The sequence below is a fragment of the Pinus tabuliformis genome, chromosome 6 (genome assembly GCF_031772625.1).
Source record: "Pinus tabuliformis cultivar Carrire ecotype Pingquan chromosome 6, CPIR1, whole genome shotgun sequence".
NCBI lineage: Eukaryota > Viridiplantae > Streptophyta > Pinopsida > Pinales > Pinaceae > Pinus > Pinus tabuliformis.
In genome coordinates this window covers 250,374,146-250,387,857 of record NC_142292.1, presented here as the reverse complement: position 1 = coordinate 250,387,857, position 13,712 = coordinate 250,374,146, and positions in this window count along the sequence as shown.

Below are 13,712 nucleotides of genomic sequence, written 5' to 3'. Positions count from 1 at the left end.
GGTGGTGAAAAACTTTTTCCTGGGCTTTCTAGAAAATTGGTCAATGAAAGATACCAAGCATCCCTCGTAGGTGGACTGTAAAAGATCAATCCACGCTCCCTAAGTTCTATAGCTGGTTGACTTTCAGGGATAGGTATACCTTCTTCCGAAGTAACAAGTTCTTCTATAGCAATAAGTCCAGAAGGAAGATTTTGGGTAATGACTCTTCCTACCCTAGGTGAACTAAGACCACTGGAAGTTGGAGAGGCAAATCCTGATGATGGAGTAGCAGCAGGTTCAGTTTCAGGTTCAAAAATTTCAGGTTCCTCGACTAATTCACTAGTAGAAGAAAAACTACCAGTGACTTCGGAAAATGAAACAAGTTCAATAATATACTCTGGTGCTTGAACTTGATAATCAGGATGCACAACTGAAGAAGATTCTCCTTCTTCGGGTGACCCAACTCTACTGTCACTAGGAGTTACAAGAGCTCGTAGCCCTTCAAGCTGGCTTGGTGAAAACTCAGGAGGTTGGCCCCAAAGTCTACGGGATTTCCTCGGTAATTCAGCCACGATTAAAAATTTTAATTACTTCACATGCAAACAAAGAAAAATCTCAATGAAAACCACCTAAAGTCTCTAAAGAACCAAATAATTTGAATCACATGCCTAAAGAATCTAGGAGGTCAAACCACACACAAATAGTAACTTTTTGTACCGAAAACACTAGTTGGTGATGAAATCCAACGTCGCAGAATTCAATATAGAAATGGCGGTTGGAACAGTTACCCCAACAACCTGCTTAATGAATAGAATGGCACAAGCTTCTCCACTAAACCGTCTCAAGTGAAGAGAACCCCCCAGAAAATCCAAGTGAGTCTAGTCGACGTCTGCTCCAGGTACAGTGGGATCTTCCCTCCACCGTCACCTTAAGAAAGAATCCTATAGAATATGGTCACTATGTTTACCAATGGAAACAAATATACCTGGGGGAACAGTCTGTGATCCGATACACACGCAAGGGCAAAGTAGCAAAGCTTAATCCCCTTGAAGGCTCCTTGACATAATCCAAGGTTTACCAACAAGTGACCCCAGGCTCCTCGATAATGGTTAATCCGAGGTTTACCATTTTTAATATGTGTATATCCGTTATCGTTCCCAATGAGGAAGGATTGATTACCCCACTGGTTCGGATATGACCTCGTGCTTGACTCCTTTAATAGGAGCTTCCCAGAGCATAGATGTAACAATTGGAATTTATCTCCTACTGCAAGATACAACTACTTTTTTGTTTTACTATCTTGGAGAGTTAATTACTCTCGACTCCAAGATACTAGCCTAAGCTATGTTGGTGATAAAGGGCCCTAGAAATAAAAAGATTGCTAGATAGATTTTACTTTAAGCGTTATTTTTTATGGTTGTTTCTTAAGTCAAAAGGTGTGGATATGAAACTTTATGGTGTGAAGACTCGACTCCAAAACACTAAAAATGCAGCTAAGATGATAAACAATCCTTTTTCTTCAATGAATTTCTAGCTAAAGAAAGTTTGGGAATGCAATTGCTTGAAAAAACAAATCTTTCCTTAACAAACAAATGAAAAGAAATTTTTTTTGTCTTTTTCAATAAACTAAAAAACGAGACTACTAATTATGCTCATGAAAAATATCCCTTTCTTTTCAACACTCAAATACTACAAAAACAAACCTTTTCAAAAGAGATTTTTTTTTTATTTTTATAAAACACTCAAAACTATTAAAAAATCTAATCTTGAGATCTATAAATTCTAAAAATCTAATTGAAGTCAAAGCTTACAAAATTTATTTTCAAGGATGTTTTACTTATTTATCAGCAAACTAAGGACTAACTTGTTCAGAATAACAACTTAATCAAAAAACAACCAGATTTTGTTTTCTTTTTTAAAAAATGAAATCCAAAACTTTCAAAACAAGTTCTTTCGAAGCTTCGCAAAGAGAAAAACGAGATGTATTCCTCAACAAAGGCAGATTTTACAAATCGGTCAGACTCATAAGAAGACCAGCAAAAACCGGGGTGATCTGAGGTTTCTAAGGTTTCTAAGCTCTGAGTTACTACAAAGACCAAATGAAAATCAAGCCAGGCACACAAAACTTCTAGAAATTCACCTAAAACCTAAATGCCAATGGAATTAACCTACGAAAATTTTCTGAAAAGACACGTGCAAATCTGGGCAGAGGCTAAAACACATAAACAAATCCTAAGCTGACTGAATGAAAAGATTTTAAGTTTTTCAAAATTTTGACAGGGTCCGTAGGCCCCCAGTATAACCAGGTGCGGTACCGCTCTGTGTGGTAAAGCAACAGTGCGGGGATGTCCGCACTGTGTTACAACCAGAACGTGCGGTCCTCTTCCAAAAGCGTGAAAAACAAAAACAATTCAAAATCTAAAGAACCTACCCAATCCCACACACATCAAGCAAAAACCAGAAATAGAGAAAAAGTTTCTCAAGTCAAAGTAAAAACAAAGGCAAAAACCAAAACTTCAATTCCCCAGTGGAGTCGCCATTTTGTCGGGCGGATAAATCGTTCTTGCAGATAAGACTGATCTCCCTAGTATCTAATGATATCTAGCGACAAGCAAACCAGACAAATTCTATCTTTCTCTAAATATGCGATTTATAAATAAAAGCCAAGAGATGTTTCAGACCCTACCTCAAGTCCAGTGCTAGTTTGTGGAAGCCACACTCCGTTCATCCAAATGAGCTCCCTTTTAAAGAACCTGCAAACAAAAACAGGCACACATACAATAACACCTGCATAGCCAACATAATAAACCATATTTATCATGATGATCAAGGAATTCATGAAATAAACCATAGAAGACAGTTTATTGAGAAAAATAAACTTGATTGTATTAACTTTAAACAAAGAAGAACTTTACAACCTTGGTGCCTTGATGTTGTACAAGCTCCTCCCAGGGTCCAGCAAGAATCTCCTCTACTTTGACAAGCTTCACACTCTTCCCAATGAGATCAAAAGGTATGTAATCTCTCCTCTCAAGCTCAATTAGGAAGTCTAAATTCCAACAGCATTTACCCTAAAAAATATTCAGCTTTCAACCTCCCTAGCAACTAGCCCATTGCCCCAATTTATAGTGTAGAGGAAGGAAGTTACCAGGTGGGATAGAGTCCTCCTTCAAAGGGATAAGCTCCTCTCATCAAGGGGTTAGCTCCTTTAGTCATGGGATGCATGAACCACCTAGGAGCGAACTTGCCACCTCGAGATTCCTTCTAGAAGCGTACAGAATTAATCCAAAGTGAGTTTTTAATAATAAGCTTGCGCCTTTTTTACTTTTACAGGGGTCCGCACCCACTCCTTTAGAGACAGAGCGGGCAGGTCCGCAGGTAACATGACCAAGGGGTGCGAGACCGCAGGTAATGGTAAGAGAAAGTGCGGAACCAGAGTTTTAGAGATTTTCAAAGACTTTCTCTCATTTTTAAGGCTTGACATGAAGAGTTGAGGTTTGAGACTTGCAAAAGAGGACAGTATGAGTGGTGATAGACTCACACTGACTACTAAAAGTCATGGTGACAATATTTTCGTAACATTCCATTCTTCTTCGGACACTCACGTTGGTTTAGTACTCGGATCTACCATGATCCAATGATCTTTATCCACCAATAGATCCTCCATCTTGATTTTCCACAACTCAAAAATCTGACCATTAAATTTATCGATCTCTATCTTTCCACTGGTTGCCATCTTCTTTCACCACCAGAATCGATCCCGCAGATCTCCCATTGAACAAGGTCTACCACAGGTCCGAGCAAAACCCCTCAACAATAAAGGCATCCCCTTAAAGCCAAAACCTGCCTCTGATACCACATGTAGGTTTTAACCCCATACAAAAATTACCTGCATATGAATTCTAAAAAACATAGAAAATAAACAATGCGAGAGCATAAGACATAAAACACATATACACAGACATTTTCCCCTGGATCCCAAAACCAGGACTACCAGCTTGATTTTTCATTATATTCCTTTCAATGTTACAATACATATTTATACATGCTGAAGCATCCAATACCATGGACCAAAAACCATAGGTAGGTCCACCCAACCTAATATAGGGTCCAAAAATAAAAATTTCTTGGGGCACTTCCTCTGACCCCGTAGAGGGGGGCTACCGCCCCCCTCAAACCCCCCTGTGACCCCCCCACTGTGCAATTGGCACAATAAAGGGGGTGCTCCGCCCCCCCTCTAACCCCCTCATTCACTACGTAGGTTAGTCATGGAGAGAATATAACACAACCCAACAGATCCATCCTCTGACCAAACAATCCCACTAGAATCTTCCGCATCCAAATGGCTTCGCATGTTGCTAGACTGGTAGCCATGTATTCAACCTTTGCTGAGCTAAGTGCAACTGACCTCTGTTTCCTACTGTACCAGGAAACTATAGCTGAACCAAGGTTGAAGATCCCTCCAGAAGTGCTCTTCTGGTCTGATGGACTCCCTGCCCAATCCACATCTGTGAATCCCTGAAGCTTCACTCCCTCTATCTGTCTGTACCACAATCCATACTGAGATGTACCTCTGAGGTATCTCAGCACATGATTTGTTGCCTTCCAAAACAGCTTGGTAGGGTGAACCATAGCTTGACTCAGTTGGTTCACCGCAAAGCATAAGTCTGGTTGTGTGTTCACTTGATACATAAGTGAACCCACAAGTTGCTGATAAACAGTAATAGATACTACCTCACCTGAAGTAGCATCCTCCTTCCTCTAGTTACCAGCTAGAGGAGTCTGCATGGGCTTGCACTTCTCCATGTGGAACCGCCTGAGTATCTCATTGGCATACTTTCCTTGAGACACAAAAAATTCCCCATCTTTCAGCCACATCTCCATGCCTAGAAAGTAGTGCATAAGACCCATGTCTTTCATTTCAAACTCTCTTGCAAGGTCCTCCTTGCAAGACTGGATCAACTGATCATCACTTGTCAAAATTAGATCATCGACATAAAGAACAATGATCAATGACTTACCTTCTACCATGATGTGGTAAAGGTTCACATCTGCTTCACTCTTGGTGAAGCCCAACCCAGTGAAATAGCTGTCAATCCTGGTGTACCAAGCACGAGGTGCTTGCTTCAGCCCATACAAAGCCCTCTTGAGTCGGCACACATACGACTCATGATCAAAGGTCTCGAAACCTTCTGGCTGCTCAATGTACACCTCCTCCTCAATCTTCCCATTGAGGAATGTTGTTTTCACGCCCATATGATGATCCTCCAACCCATCTGAGATGATAGTGCCAACATTGATCTGATAGATGAGTACCTTGCTACAGGAGCAAAGGTCTCATCGTAGTCGATCCCCTCGACTTGTGAGAAACCACGGGAAACAAACCTTGCCTTATGTTTCTCAACACTACCATCAACTGTCGGCTTTACCTTGTAAAGCCATCTAGAGCTCACCACTGACTTGTCCTGAGGTCTTGGGACAACATCCCAAACACAATTCCGAACGATGGAGTCGTACTCCTCCACCATTACATCAACCCAGACTGGTTACTGCACTGCCTCTTCGAATGAAGAAGGCTCAGACTCTACACACTCCCCAACCAGGGCCATGTAACCAGTGTATCGCTGGGGCGACCTCTTCTATCTGTGCTGAGAAGATGGTTGTCCCACATTCTCCCGCGCATCCAACATCAACCTGTCAACTTCCATTGAGTGTTTCCGCCCATCTTTGGAAGACTCGGCATGAGTGGATGTCTCCACTCCCGGATCCTTTGCATGCGGCTACTCTGCATCAATATGAGGCTCCTCCTCCTTAGGAACTGAAAGTTCCTCCTCTGCATGCAACTTGAGCTCCCTCTCAAGTGATTCTCGCATGGCTTTCTGCTCGTCGAACTTTAGATCTCTGTGTACCACTGTCCTCTGACTGGTAGGTAGGAACACCCGATAGTTGTGGGGTGTATCCATGTACCCCACAAGTATTCCCAACTCAGCTATTGGATCTACCTTCTTCTGGGCATCTTTGGTCACATGGCAATAAACCGATGATCCAAAGATTCGGAAGTGACTCACATCTGGTCGCTTCCCGAAAAAGGCCTTCATAGGTGTCTTTATTCCTAGTATATGGTGAGGGCTTCTATTCTGCAAGTATACTGCTGTATTGCATGCCTCAGCCCACAAATGTAGTGGTAGGATTTGGTCATGAAACATCGCTCGATCTGCTCCCACAATCGATCTGTTCTTCCTTTAGGCCACCCCATTCTGTTGTGGGTTATGGGGTGCCGTCAACTCCTGTTTAATTCCTTCTGCATCACAGAAGTCCTTAAATTGTTGGGAGACATACTCTCCACCATTATCGCTACGCAAGGCTTTTATTTTCTTTCCATATTATTTCTCTGCCAAGGCTTTAAACTCACAAAACCTCAAGAAGGTCTGATCCTTCTTTTGCATAAAGTAGATCCAACATCTACAAGAAAAATCATCAATAAAAATAACATAGGTCCTTTGTTTAGCAGTGGAGGCTGTAGAGAATATTCCACAAACATTTGTGTGAACTCGCTCCAGGATTGCTCCAGATCTACTATCTCAATCCAGAAAGGAAGATTTCGCATACTTACCCAAAGTACAACCTTTGCATGTATCCGTCTACTCCAGTTTTCCCTTGGGAAGTTCGGTAGAAATATGCTGCATGATCTTCAAGGCTCCATGGTGCAAGTGGCCCAATCTTCTATGCCATAGCTCGCCAACATCTTGGCTCTACACCATCTCAACTTTGGAACTTAATGCAGCACAATCAGCTACCTCCAGCTTGTAGAGATTCTTTACTCAAATCCCAATCCGCTTGGTCTGTCCAATGCCGATATGCCTCAGGAATAATTTTCCTTTACTAAAGACTACATCATAGCCTTTATCTTCTAGCATAGTAACAGACACAAGATTCTTCTTCAGACCTGGTACATACTTTACATCAGTTAGGGTGAGAGGATCTCCATGCTCCCTCTGAAACACAATGTACCTTCACTTGAAACACGGTAATTTCCATCATTGCCCATCTCGATCCGCATCTGGAGATCCTTCTCCTCCAAGGTACTGAAAAGATTCTTGTCACCTGACATGTGGAATGAAGCTCCACTTTCCAGGTACCAAACACATCCCACTATGGATGAAACCATGCATGCGATAAGAGAGAAATCCAACCCAAACTGTGAGGCCAGTGCCTCACCATCAGATCCCTTCAAGGATCCCTTCTTGGATTTATTCTGTGGACAATTTATAGCATAATGGCCCACTTCATGACAATGAAAGCATCACACTTTCGATTTGTCAAACTTCTTCCCACCATGGGAAGAACTGGATTTGGAATGGGGCGCCTTCCCTTTCCCCTTCCTCGCCTTACTCACTAAGGCTAGATTTTCCTCATCATCTTGCTTTGATGAGGATCCATCTCTGGTGCTTCTTCTTATCTCCTCCTGCATCAGATTCGACCAAAGTCATTCCCAATCTAGTAGTTTCTCTCTTCCATTAACCGAGTCTTGGTAGTTATGCCAGCTCTTAGGAAGACAGAGGAGTGCAAGACTCACCATGTCATCATCGGCTGTCGTGATCCCTACACTTCCAAGCTCAACCCTGCAGGTGGTGAGCTTGTTTAGATATGTAGAGATCTTGTCGCCCTTTTCACACTTGATTTTTCGAAGCTTGTCTTTTAGCGCCAGCTTCCTATGATCGTTGTTGTTCTGATATAGATCTTTCAATGTTTTCCACGTCGAAAATGGTGTCTCCTTCCCATGGAGGCTCAAGACAATGTGGTCTCGAACTCCCTCCAGGAGGATTCTCCTTGCTCTAGCCACACATTTCTTCCATTCCGCCAATTCTATAGCATTAGCTACTGCCGGCTTGGGGACTTCTTGATCAATGAAGTCCTTTAGACTGTTTTCCTCTAATACTGCTTCCATGCGATCCTTCTAGGCTATATATTTCGAGCTACCATCAAGGGCATACTCGAGTCTTAAACCGATGAACGCCATTGGTGAAATTGAGATGTGATAAGAAATTGATTTTTATATTCAAGAACCTCAAACTTCGAACTTCTCCCTTCTTGTATACTATTCTTCACTTTGATCACCTTTGCTCTGATACCATGTAGAAATTCCCACTGTACATCAATAGATTATGCAATATACTAAAGCAAAATACAAGATCTACTTCTACAACAAACTTGCGAAAGCTTAAACGATTTTGAACAAGATCAAATAGAACACATATAACTGAGAATGAGAAAGCAATCACACATGAACACAAAAGAATACTCTGGGGAAAGCCTTAGCTAAAAACCCTGATCTTTGTATTATCATACAAGTGGAAATGTGTTCATATTACAAAAAACAGTAGCTCACAAGCTATCCTTCTCTCAATACAATCCAACAATACAGCTCATAGACTGAATAGACACAAGATATGCCTTCCTTCAGCCCTCCAAGCCTCCTATTTCCTTGCGCAGTTTTCCTTGGGGTCCAATGCTGCCACCTATGTGAATTGGCCTCATCACACACTCACCAAACCCAAAAGTAACTATGCAATCTCCAAGGAATGAATTCCTTCTGCATGCAAGAGATATCCTCCATGGAATATTCCTGCAACTGATAGTACATTGTCCCATCATCTGATCTCAACTGGGTCTCTATCTGAACTGACATGCATGAGTTATTTATGAGAGAATATTCAGTTATCTGAAGTGCAGCAGTTACATGCATGCATGCATTAACTAACTGAACTCACAATTAGTTCAACAAACTATTTGAACTAATCTAACTGGACTTAACTCAGTTAACTGAGCTAACTAATTACAACTCATCCTTATCTCTTTAACTAAGGGATAAATTCCTCAATCAATGGGATAATTGTTGCATGTCCTCACATAGACTTCATGTTTGATTTTCTCCAACTAATTAACTCAAGATGAATTAATTAATTATTAATCAAACAAGTGCTAAGAACAAATTCGAATTTTACTTATTGGTTTTAGTTCAGAGACTAACTAAAATAGGAAGGTATCCCAAAATGCTATTTAGCAGTGTTATTTTTAGCATTTCTTATTGATATTTTCAACACATTACTTGGGACATGTTGTCTCCAAGGAGGGCATAACAGTGGATCTAGAAAAGGTAAGAGCTATCATGGAGTGGGCAGCTCCTAGAAATGTAGATGAGGTGAGATCCTTAATGGGATTGGCAGGTTATTACAGGAGGTTCATCAGGAACTTCTCACATGTTACTTATCCTATCACATCGTTGTAGAGGAAAGGCAAGAAGTTTGAATGGACATAGGAGTGTGAGGCCAATTTTGAGCAGCTCAATCAATTGTTGACACATGCACTAGTGTTAAAGATCGCATACCCAGGCAAAGAATTTGTAGCATGTGCATATGCTTGCAAGAGAGGACTTGGTGGAGTCCTTATGCAGGAAGGGCAGGTGGTATGCTATGAGTCACAAAAACTAAATGAGCATGAGCAGAACTATCTGACACATGATCTTGAGCTAGCAATGATCATACATGCATTGAAGATGTGGAGGCACTATCTTCTTGGCAAGAGGTTTGTATTGATGAGTGATCATAGTGGGTTGAGATACTTGTTTGAATAGCCAAATTTGAACACTAGGAAAGCTAGATGGTTGGCCACGATCAATGAGTTTGATTTTGAGATCAAATACATCAAAGGAAATGAGAACAAGGTTGCAGATGCTCTTAGAAGGTAGATACAGGTAAATCATATAGCAACTATGAGTTCCTATGGGACAAATCCACTACAACAACCCTGGAGAAAATTCCATGTAATAAATGTTAAAAAAAATAACCACGGATGACTCAAACACTTACTCCAAGCTGAATGTTGGGAAAGACATCCTAGGGGGTGTTCATTTGATTGTTTATGGCTCAAGAAATGGCTAAGGCATTAAAAGGTATTTTGGCACAATTATTATGAAAATAATGGAAATTAGGAGAAAAAGGAGGTGAAAGGTCATAGGTTGCATGTGAGGAGGAAAATGAAGGAAAATAATAGAAAATGAAGGAAATAGAGGCCTCATTCATAAAAAGGATTCTGATGATCAGTTGGCAAGCTTTTTGTTAGTTCAGTTTTGGAGCTCTCTCATTATTCTCTCTCTCTCTCTCTCTCTCTCTCTCTCTCTTACTCTTGGTTACCTAGAGTTTTCTTGGAGCACTCTTGGAGGGTGTGGTATACTTGGATTCTTGGAGCAAGAAGGCAAAGGAAGAGCAGGAAAGCGCAAGAAGGTATCGGCATCAATAGCTACATCAGATTTTCTTGTAGGTAACGAGTTGCATGTATGATTTCTTCACTAGGTTTGGCATGCATGTGGTTTCTTGGTTATAATCTTTCATTGGCATGGAGGATGGTCGGGATTGATAGTGGGTTGCCTAGCCTTGACATTTCCTAGATATCCATGGTGATTGTGGGTTTACTTTCATTGTTTTGCTTTGGTTGGTTCTCATGTTTCCATAGCTTGGGTTGAGTTACTAGTCCTAGAAGCCTTGGTTGAACAAATGCTATGGAAGCCCTGTAACAGTTTGGGTTGAGCTACTAGTCTTGGAAGCCTTGGTTGAACAAATGCTATGGAAGCCCTATAACAGCTTGGGTTGAGTTACTAGTCCTGGAAGCCCTGGTTGGACAAACGCTCTAGAAGCCCTTGGTGGATTGAGTTACTAGTCCTGGAAGCCTTGGTTGGACAAATGCTCTGGAAGCACTTTATAAGTTGTGGGTTGAGTTACTAGTTCTGGAAGCCTTGGTTGGAAAAACGCTCTGGAAGCCTTGAAAGGCTTGGATGGAGACCAATCTGATGATGGTTCTTGTGATGTCCAACCGTGATGTGGAATCACTATTTGATGGGTTGAGGTGGATGGCCTCTGGAAGCCCTGAATGGGTTTTGATTGATGTGTTCTATGAGATCCCACATTCATGCTTGGAATATGGCACAGGGGTGAATGGCTGAAGAGAGATTTGGCTCAGCCATTCTACGGTTGGGTGGAACGTGGTAGTCCCATATCCAGTTGGTTCATTGCATTCATTAATGAGAAATCCATTCCCTTGATTTTCATGTGTAAAGGTACTGATGTATTTATGGATTTGATGGCTAATATGTGTATTGTATTTCTGTTCCTATTATGCTGGTTATATGCACATTTTATGACAGCAACTATGTATGGCTTTCGACATGTTTTGACTTGTATATGAATGGATAATGCGTCTATGAGTTAATGGAGGATAATACAACAAATGGCATAAGGGAACAATGGTTCATAGCGATTATCAGATAAGTATGAGATCCCTACAATTAATTTTGTTATTTACACCTGTAGGTTACATGTTGATGATATGTTTGACGAAATGCCTGTCATGGCTAGTAGGGGTTTGGTGCTGATATTGTTCATATTATTTCTTTTGCATCATTGTTTCCTTGCATCCTTACTAATTCTAAGCAATCATTCCATTCTGGGCAGTATCCTGGACTCTGGGCCGAGAAAGGTGGCTCAAATCCTGGAATGCTAGCATTAGTGTTGAGACTAACTTGCCTAGGCAGTGTTTGGGAAGCGTTATAATCACCTAGGTAGTGTCTGGGGAGAATTAGTCTTGAAACTAACTCGCTTGGGTAGTGTCTAGGGAGTGTTACCCTACCCTTAAGTCTCTCAAACAGTAGTGGGACCCAACGATAGGCAGTATGAGTGATTGACTTGTCTCCTGAAGGTTATTTGGATAATGTTGGATGACTGTATGTGATGTTCTTTCGATTCCATTTCCTTAAAGTCACCAAGGAGGTTGAATCTTATCATAGTGGCCTCTCGTCGCATGTTTACCCCGGCTGGCCGGTTGCTTGGGTAGATGTGGGAGAAGGGTGTTACAGAGTGGTATCAAAGCATGGTTTAACTCTTGGAATAAATGGGTTGAATGTGTGTTGGTCATACATGCATGTCAGTTGCATGTGTGTCTCTTACACTTATATACTTGTTGCATTTTCTTGATGATGGATTAGCGTTGTAGTATGGTTATCATGGATAATTTGATATTGATTTCATGAATCATAATTGAAATGAGTATGTGAATGACTATGTCTGGGTTATATGTCACTTACATGTTGATTTCATGATACCTACTTACATCCTTGTATGTTAGGTTACATTTTTGAATATTTTGATTACATGCATCAGCCTTGTAGATTGGTTACAAGGAATTATTGATTATGTTTGACTACATGCGGTTATGCGTATTGGTAGTTGTTTTGGCATTGATTATGCATACTGCTGGTTGCATGTGGAAATGTGTACGATGGAGAAATGTTGTTGTCATGCCTAAGGTCATAGCATGCATTGTTGATATGGCCTTGCATTGGTGACTAGACCCTAGTTAGAGTGATGCTTATGAGTTGATACATTTACTTGCATATGTCGATATGTTGTTATGATTATGTTATACATGTATCATGCTGATTTGGTAATCTTGCAGACAAGTATCCTCCCCGAGCTATACTAAGGTACGTTGGTTTATTGTGATTTGGTTTATCTAACATATTATGCCTTGTAGGAAGAAATATCAAATGGCTAGAAAGATGGTTGACTATAGAGACTCTCCCTACGAATCCAAAGACTAGTATGGTGTTGGGAACCCCTCTGACTTGGTAGTTACATTGAGAAGTTTAAAGGAGGAGATAAGGAGTTGTAAGGCAGATAATGACAGAATCATACAGTCAGTTAGCAAAGGTGAATGCAGTAATACTTCAGATCTTGTCTGATTTGCAGCGACAGGGACCACTATGAATTAGCCATGAGCAGGAAGATAAAACTAATGGAGCATATGGTAGCAAATTGCATGGAGGTCATCGATCAGATAGAGAGGACATAATTCGAGATGGCAGATTGTTGGAAACTCTAGAGAGGAGAAGGGATAGGCACAAGTATGATTCTAGTTTTGATTCATATAGGCACTATGATCATCGTCGCTATCATCCTTACAGGAGGAGTGATAGGGGGTATTTGCCGGAGGAATTTAAGAAGGCAAAGCCACCTACTTTTGATGGAGAGATAAAGAGATCACAGGATGTAGAGGCATGGTTTCTTGGCATGAGGAAATTTTTCAGGTTGCATGATTATTCAGTGAACATGAAAGCTAGAGTGGCTACTTACAATCTTAAAGGTAAAGCAGACATCTGGTGGGAAGATGTGAAGAATGTCAAAGACATAGATGAGGAAGATCTGACATGGAGTGAATTTGAGCAGTTATTCAAGAAGAAGTATTTGTCTGAAAGGTACTTTGATGACAAAGCAAAGGAATTTTATGAACTAAATATGGGATCCATGACAGATGATGAGTACATCAGTAAGTTCTTGGAACTGTTGAGGTATGTGCCTTACCTCAAGGAGGAGAAAGCTAAGATTCAAAGATTTGTTAGTGGGTTACCAGTTGCATTCAAAGATAGGATTGAATTCGATGAGCCTAGATCATTGGAGGAGGCCATTCGAAAGCTAAAGCATTGCTATGAGCAATTGAAGCACAGAATTGAGACTAAGCCAGTCTGGAGAGTTAATGAAAGGAACAAAGGAAAATGGGATAGAAAGCGGACAAGGCAACAAAGTACATATAACAAGGAGAATGTGGCACCACGTAAGAGGTTGAATGCATCAGATAGAGGACAGGTACATAGAACTGAAGAGAAGAACAAGGATGGAGGCTGG